Consider the following 9,177-nt stretch of genomic DNA (forward strand, 5'->3'; position numbering starts at 1 on the left):
TGTACTCCTTGTCATGATCATCACACTCCAGCCATATATTCCAGGCTTGTTTTGCACTAGGTAAAAGTTTGATGTATTCCATTGTATAGGCTAAGGGGTGGAGTGGGAGAAGGTACGCTGATACGGGCCCACTTTATTCCATCAGGACACGTTATTTTGATTTTGCACATTCAGTATGTAGGGTCACAAAGGTCTATGAATAAATTAAGCCTTTAGGTGTCCATACCCATCTATGAATAAATTAAGCCTTTAGGTGTCCATACACATCTATGAATAAATTAAGCCTTTAGGTGTCCATAAACACTAGCAACTGAATGCTTGTTTGACCCACAGATGTATAAAAGTCTAACAAGCTTTCAGTTGCTAGTGTGTATGGACACCTAAAGGCTTAATTTATTCATAGATGGGTATGGACACCTAAAGGCTTAATTTATTCATAGATGGGTATGGACACCTAAAGGCTTAGACTTTTATACACTAGCAGCTGAATTCTTGTTTGACCCACAGCTATTCCTCTTGATCTTTCCTAAACACAAATGTGAAATCTAACTGTCTATTTTGTCCAGAAAATCAGCATCTAGAAGTGCAGTCTGTTCTATGGAAATCTATTGGTTAGAGAGGGGGAAAAGCAAAATACTGCCTGCATCTAAGGCCGCATTCACACATCCATGTGTCAGGGTCTGCGCGTCACAGGCTGGACCGACCTGATCTACGAAGCTGTGAAGTTTGGATCCATGCATGTGAATATTTACAGCTTAAAGGGCCAGTACCAGCCATTGGTTCCCTGTGATGTTGAACATTCATAGCTAATCAGATAATTCCTTTCTTCCTCAGATTTGTCTGTTACATTTGCATTTCTGTATATATAGAAAATCCAGAGGCGGACATGATGCACTATAAATTCTACTTTTTTCCTTTTTTTTAATGAATGGTCTCCTCTCTGACACTGTATATAGGCCATGAATGATGTACAGAGCCTCGGAGTTGGCTTATTTAATTTGCAGTGCGATACTGATTAAATGATAAGATGCCGGTACAGATGTGTGCGACTCATCATTTGTAACACCAGAGTCGTCTCTGCACGCAGGGAAGATGAGTTATACAGTCTGTGACCTCCGCCCATGAAATGAAGGGAGGAATCGAGGGTGGGAACAGAAACTGAACGCTTGTAAGTGGTTCTGCGGGTAGAAGATCTGAGTCACAGCATGAAGGTGAGAATTAGGAGCTCACCACTTACCCAGTGCATGTACAGAAGATGGGGGACAGCCGATGATCGGTAATGTGTAGACCACCAGGAAAGATGGTTGAGAAGTGGAGTAGTTGTCCACTGCAGCCAATCGGGTTGCTGTTTTGTATCAGAACAGCTCCCGTAAGGGTTTAAAATTGGTTGGCCACTTTTTTTTTTTTTTTTTCACTTTAATGCATGCATTCTCAGCTAAAAAATATTTTTGGAATTGGGTTTCATTAAAAATGTTGCACCATTTGGCTTAGGTCAACAGTCATTTATCAGTTGAAAAAGGCAGGTAAAAGAGCTACAGCAGGAGCTCACTGACAGATTCTCAGTCAGCTCGTTCTGCAGCCAGTAAATAGTCAGTGTCTCTAGAAAGCGGTGACAATTTTTTAATGAAGTCCAGCTGCAAATCTGATTCTTAGCAGCTAATATATTCATTTAAAGGGAACCCATCAGGTTGGAAAACACATCCTGCAGGATAATTAAGAGTTACGAAGGTCCGACTGCCATATTGAAAGTGTAGCGTCTGGGAAAAAATTAACTTTTCTCTTGGATGCCACCGGCCTTCAGCCATAAAGGCGCAACTTCAGTTACCAATGGATGTGAACCCGCCCCTGCGCTGACTGACAGCCGGCTCTGCAGGCCATTGCCGGCTGTCAGTCAGTCAGTCAAAGTGCTGGGTCGTTCTTACAGCACAGTAATAAAAGTTAATTTTTTCACTTCATAATGCTATTACCCTCCAGATATAGGGTTAATCTGCAGCTTCTTAGTATTATCGGACCTGACTAGTTCTCTAAGTAAAACATTATCCACAAAAGGTGGACAAACCCTTTTAAAGTAGTACATTGACAAGGACAACTGCTCCATTTTTTTTTTACTTTGCATCACTTTTGATACATCTGCCGTGGCAGGGTGCAATGGTGACCCACAATACACACTACAGGATCATGTACGTTCTAGAACGAATTTCTCTACTGCTTCATTGGGGGGACACAGGAAAGCATGGGTGCACGCTGCCGCCACAGGAAAGCATGGGTGCACGCTGCCGACACAGGAAAGCATGGGTGCACGCTGCCGACACTAGGCAGAAAAAAAAGCTCCACCCAGATAATAAAACTGGTGCCAGCTGCTCACATTATATCGTATGGCTTATCAACCACTTTCTGTCCCCACCCTTGTAATATAGTCTAGATCTGAAATACAAGAGCATGAGTACATAGAATTCACATGGATCTGCAAAACTGCAGCAGGGCAACTAACCCCATCAATAAGGCTCCATGCACACGACGTGGTAACAAATGCAAAACTAATACCTGATCCCTGTACATCTATTAGATGAGGATACTGGTTTCACACATTACAAAGTATCTTCCCTCTTAAAACCAACATTAACCATCCAAAATTGACCTCACGTTTATGGGCAAGTAAATATACTGTGCAGTTCCCCCAAGGTGATGTCAGAGATGGAAAAAAGATATATATATATATATATATTTTTTTTTTAAACCCTGAAATTGCACCACTCCTGATCAAAAGCCATTGCTAGTATTGCAGCTTAGCTCCATTTACTTGGAAGAGTTGCAATACCAGATGTTGAACCATAAATATTCGTAAGGCCACGGCCCCACTATCAGTATTTTTTCTCAGGAGTGGGAGCCAAAACCAGGTGAGGAACAATCAGAGAAAAGGTATAATAGGAACAAGTCACCAATTCTGCATTTATCACCCACTCCTGGTTTTGGCTCCCACTCCGGAGAAAAAATACTGACCGAATACTGATAGTGGGGCCGTGGCCTAAGAACCAGCGTAGGTTCTTCAATTCATTATTTACAAATTGCCGTAAGGCAAATATACCCTAACTAAAAGATTCAATTATGATTAAAATGTAACCTTTGTTTATTACTTTAATAACTAATGTGCAATATTAAAAACACAAGTTTGTGATGGTCATTCCTAAGGGAAACTTTTCTTTTTTCAGTACTGAGTTAGGACTTTTTTAATAGTCAGACAGTATCAGTAATTTGTGGGGAGTCTCACAGCCAGAGAGCTCAGCGATATTGTATAACTCCTCATAGACATGATAGGAGAGTTGCTCTCAGAAATGTATTGTGTATATATATATATTTTCTCTTTCTCAATGGTTCAATCTATCCCTCAAGGAGCAGCTTCCATTTGGGGATTGGTAACTGGCATTAGTATGTGTTTTGTCTTACACTGGCAGAATTGTTCTAGAAGACAAAAACACATAGTAATGCCAGTTACCAGTCCCCAAATGGAGGCGACTCCTTGAGGGATAGACTGAACCATTGAGAAAAAATATATACATTTCTGAGAGCAATTGGCATATCTTATCTATTAGGAGTTATACCCCCACAACAGTGAGGAATGCAAAGTCCTACATCTGGGCAAGAAAAAAAAAAAAGCATATACAGAATGGGAGAAACAGAACTAAGCAACAGCACGTGTGAAAAAGACTTGGGTATGCTAATAGATCACAGACTGCACATGAGTCAACAGTGTGATGCAGCAGCAAAAAAGGCAAACACAGTTCTGGGATGTACTAACAGAAGAAGAGTCCAGATCACATGAAGTAATTATCCCCCTCTACTCCTCCTTGGTCAGACCTCATCTGGAAGACTGTGTCCACTTCTGGGCACCACATTTTAAAAAAAGACATTGAAAAACTGGAGCAAGTTCGGAGAAGAGCTACCAGGATGGTGAGCGGACTGCAAACTATGTCATACGAGGAAAGGTTAAAGGATCTGGGAATGTTTAGATTGCAAAAGAGAAGACTGTAATAGCTGTCTACAAATATCTGAAGGTCTGTCACAGTGTAGAGGGATCATCCTTATTCTCATTTGTACATGGAAACACGAGAAGCAATGGGATGAAACTGAAAGGGAGAAGATACAGATTAGATATTAGATAAAACTTTTTGACAGTGATGGTGATCAATGAGTGGAACAGGCTGCCAGGAGAGGTGGTGAGTTCTCCTTCAATGGACGTCTTTATACAGAGGCTGGACAGACATCTGTCTGAGATGGTTTAGTGACTCCTGCATTGAGCAGGGGGTTGGACACGAGGACCCTGGAGGTCCCCTCCAACTCTAACATTCTAGGATTCTATGAATATCACTGAGTTCTCTGGCTGTGAGACTCCTCACAAATTACTGATATTGATTGTGACTATGAAAAAAGCCACAACTCAATACTTAAAAAAATTAAAAATTTCCCTTAGGAAAGACCAACACAAACTTGTGTGTTTAATATTGCACATTAGTTAATGTAATAAACAATAAAGGTTACATTTTAATAGTTACTGAATCTTTCGTTAGGGTTTATTTGCCTTACAGCAATTTGTAAATAAGCAATACCGGATATAACCCATGGCCACAAGAGGTGCTATTTGTTAGGTAGAATCTCAGATAGTTCCTAAATCTACATAAGGACTCAATTTCAACATAAATATAAGAACAAGTTTAGATGGTGAAAAGCCCTGTGTGAATGTAGCGGTGGGTGATCATGTCCATTACTTCTTATGGGCGTGCCGAATGAACCCATAAGACCCATAAGAATGAATGGCGCGGCAGTGCTCCATTCACACCCAGTTCTTGGGATTGGTGGGGGTTCGAGCAATCGGGAAGTAATCCCTTTTTCTGATGGGGGATAACTTCCAAACTTGAGAACATCCCTTTAAATTATTGATGAGTATGGACAGCAGACTGACCAAAAACGCACTTGTCTGAGCAAGCGCCAAAACCCAAAATGACAAATTGTAAAATTCTCACCTGCAAGATTCCTGGGGTGACCGGCAGCCGTTCCTGGATGGAGAAGTGCATCTTGGAACAATATCTGTTTATATAAACAGGTCACTTACCCAACTTGTCCCTTGTTTTATGTTAGCACTGGTCACCTACTAAGCACTACAATACTTTTACACAGCCGGGACACATTTTGTAAAGAGGACCTTTCCCCACATTTTTCATGTTGCACTGGACATGTAATAGTGGCAGCGGAGCGGGATAATAATTTTTTTTTGCCATTATTTCATCTCTCTGTTGCAAAGATAGTAACAAAGTATTTGTAATGTAAGGAGTTAACTATCTGATACCATCCGCTTAGACTTAAAGGGGTTGTCAACGCTTGAAGTTAAAAATTCTAGAGTCACTCTATAGGACTGCAGACTTCCGAATCCTCACATATTGTGAGGATTCTCCAGTGCCGGCAATGGGTGGTCACATGCAATTTGCATACATGTAGTCATATGCCAACTAGACGTGAAGTGAATTGAGGCCGAGCACGTCTAGTTGGAATGTGACCGGAAGTATGCAAATTGTATACTTGTCAGGTAATGGCCCGTAGAGTCCTCATAGCATGTGCGAGTTGCAAGGATTCATAAGTCTGTAGTCATACAGTGACTACAGACTTTAATCTCAAGCTTGAACATCCCCTTTAACAAAATTTCTTCACTGGGGGCGTGTACTACTTCTCCTTGTATGACGCTGACCAATCACTGATCTCGCTGCAGAGAGATTGCAAGTTGCTTATGATTGGTCAGCATTATACAGGGGGAAGAAGTACCCGCCCCCAGTGAAAACTAACAACATCTACTTGGATGTAACAAAAATTAACTCATTAGAAGCCAAAAACTTCAATTTCGCTTCTCCATTACGGAGATGTTAGCCTTTAAAAATGGTTGAGATATCTGAATAGATCACAAGCAGATCGACACTGAACTCTGGTGACCATTAGTCTTCATTTTGAAATATCAGGTAAGCTGATCAAGAGGGTAAATTCACAAAAATGTGTACAATTTCTCAAGGCAAAGAACTCTAACCAAATGTATGCAATGGCTGTTAAAATATGCATTTTTTTTAATCCAGATTCATAAGAAAAACCTACTGTCAATTCTACAACATACCTTTTTGTAGCTTCAGAGCTTAAAATTCCTTTCAATGTCTTAGGGTTAAATGATTAAATTTCTGGCCGCCTGCTGTCACCACTAGGGGGAGCTCGCTGTAAACAGCCACAAAATGACATCCTTGTAAAATGGTGTCACCGTGTAAATCACGATCAGAACTGTCGTTTTATAGAGAAAAAGAGCAGATGAAAAGCAACAGATGAAAATATTAAAATGCTAAATGAGACAATAGTTTTCCAAAAGACAAATTTTTCTAAAAAGACAAATTTTGTAAGCAATATAGTGTCACTTTAAACAATATCTTCCCATTGTGAACAGAGACATATTCTGCTACATTAAACTTATGCAAATCAACAGAATAAGAATCACAGAGACGCTGCACGGTTAAAGGGTTATTCTTAACATTTAAAGTTCTGACCTATCCACGAGGAGGGATTCTGACCCTTAGGATCCCTGCAGATTCCTAGAGCAGGACTGTTGGGAGATCACCTATCCATGGCCAACTTAAATGTTGGGAATAACCCATCTAACATTAAAATTGTAACCACATGAAAATTCTGAACACCGGAAAAAAAAAAAAAAAACTTAGGTCATAGTTCCCACGCTAAGTTTTTGATGTGTTTTTGACTGCCAAAAAAAAGCAGCATCCCACAGTTCTGACAAAGTGAATGTAAGTCTCGTGCACACTGCTCTTTTTATACGCAGGCGATGCATTTGAAATCAGCAATATATCAATTTTTCTTGCTGTAAATATGCGTTTTATATGCAGATTTCCTCCATAGACTTGAATACGATGAGGGGAAAAATCAGCAGGTAAAAAGCATGTAATCAGCATGACTATCAATAAAGTTTTATCAATGCTAACAGAAAGTTTCCAAAACTAAGCAGCTTTTATTTAAAACCTGACATGCGCTCAGAAACAAAGTAACCTGAGAAATACTGCAACATCAAAAACGCACCAAATACTCATTGTGGGAACTTATTTCTTATTTCACTTTTTTCAACATTTTTCTATTGCACCAAAACTAGAAAATAAGGAAACTGTACAAGGTAGTCAATAAAAAAAAAGATTATTTTGAGTATATAGCTTCTATGTGGACGTGGTTGCAGAATAGATGACCACACACATGGACAATTATCATTGCTGAATGTGTGTGTTCTCAATGGGATGTGTGAATCGCTGCCAGAAACCTTTGCCGGTGGTTTATCCCCCAAGAACAAAGGATTGGGCATATTGACATTTAACATGACCAACCTTTGTTTTTTCAGCCTTACACATTAAATTGACTTCTATTAGCTGCACACAAGACCAGTGCCAGACTGGGATGCCAAGGGCCCAACCAGTAACATTCAGTCTGGTGGTCCACTGTTCAGCTACATGCAAATATCACATTACCCTCACTCACAAATTTGCCTATGTTTCTATATAATAAACGGGGTAGTTTATTAAATGAATGTTGAGTTGATGCCCTTGTCTGTATTTAGTGAAACAAATGTATTGTGTTAACTACTTCTCATATAGGTGCTGTGGAGAGCCAATTCCTGCATGGGGGCCCACCGGAGGATCCTCCGGTTCTTCGATGGGCCAGTCCGAGCCTGCATATGACTTGTATCAATTAGGACATCCAATACATTGAAACATACAGAATAATTAGCAGACGATCACAGATCTCTCTCTCTAATATATATATATCCATGTATATATTCATAATTGGATGATTGTGTGTGTGTATTATATATACGGTATATATTATTTTTACAAAGATCTTCGGTTATGAGAAGATGAACAGTTCGATTTATTAACCGTAAAACTCACAGTGACCAGACGAGGCGACGGCAGGAAAAAAAAAAAAAAAAAATTTTATCTATGTAGAAACAAAACCATTTGCAATCAGTGATCCAAGAGATTTATTGATGTAGCAGGCACTTTACAGATAATCCTTCTCTGGACAATAAACCCACATTCAGTTTTGTATGAAAGCAGGTCTGTCCAATGGATGGTGTTGGCCCCAATGCAGCCTGTGGCCCCCAGTTGTCACTGGTGCACACACCACATACTAGACAACACTGCTCTTCAGGAATATCCCAAAGCCTAAGCCCCTGCTACCGTAAGAGCAACATTGCATGTTCTGCGGGAAGGGTCGTTAGATGTAGGTGAAATGGCTCAGAACAACCTACCGGACGAGCCTCCTCCTCCGCCGACTCCCAAATTCAGCTCATTGCCTGTGGCAGGACAATCCTACCCAGGTCCATGTATGTTACTGGGTAAAACAAAATAAATATTCAAGGGTGAATCATGCAATGTTGCTTCTAAAAGGCAAAAAAACAAAAGTATCAACCAATTAACACAAAGATAAAACAAAAGTATTTCCATCACTTCACTCATGGAAGCTGTAAGTTTAATAAAGTTTACAGTTATCAGTAGAGCAGTGGGCGCTGCAGGAGAGCGGTCGTCTTTCTCCAAAACACCCATCGTTGGGACAAAGAATACCAGACCGCCCCCAGCCATACTGCAGGTTTAATTTAGAAACATCACAAAACACATATCTTTATTTTATTTTTTTGCTTTTTTTTTTTTTTTTTTTTTTTTTCAATTTCCCCCAATCACTATGCGGCTTTAACCCTTTCTGTGCCACAGGAGCTGGCACCTCCTCCCATGGAAGAAACGACGCCGCGCTGCCACAGCCTCTGGGGCAGAGGAAAGGGTTAAAACCGTAAATTTTCAAGTAAGACCGAACTCGAGGAACTCCTAAAATCCTGTATGTACAAGTGAACAAATAAAAAGCCACCAGTCCTGTGACCCCCAAAGAATCGGGTCTGATGCTAATCTCGCCGGCGGTTTTATTATGGGAATTCTAGCTGGAGAATAAAAAGGGCACAGAGTTTGGGACTTTGGCGCAGCCTCGCTACGGGAGCGGTGCCTCTTGGCTTGGGCGGATTTTGAGGTGTCTCTTGGCTTTGTTTTAAGTCAATTTCGCTGCTCGCCCATCTTAAGAAAATTCCTCATCTTTGTCAGTTTACATTGC

Source organism: Phyllobates terribilis, unplaced genomic scaffold (assembly GCF_046119375.1).
Source record: "Phyllobates terribilis strain yellow unplaced genomic scaffold, ASM4611937v1 Scaffold_7__3_contigs__length_470593459, whole genome shotgun sequence".
Classification (NCBI taxonomy): Eukaryota; Metazoa; Chordata; class Amphibia; order Anura; family Dendrobatidae; genus Phyllobates; species Phyllobates terribilis.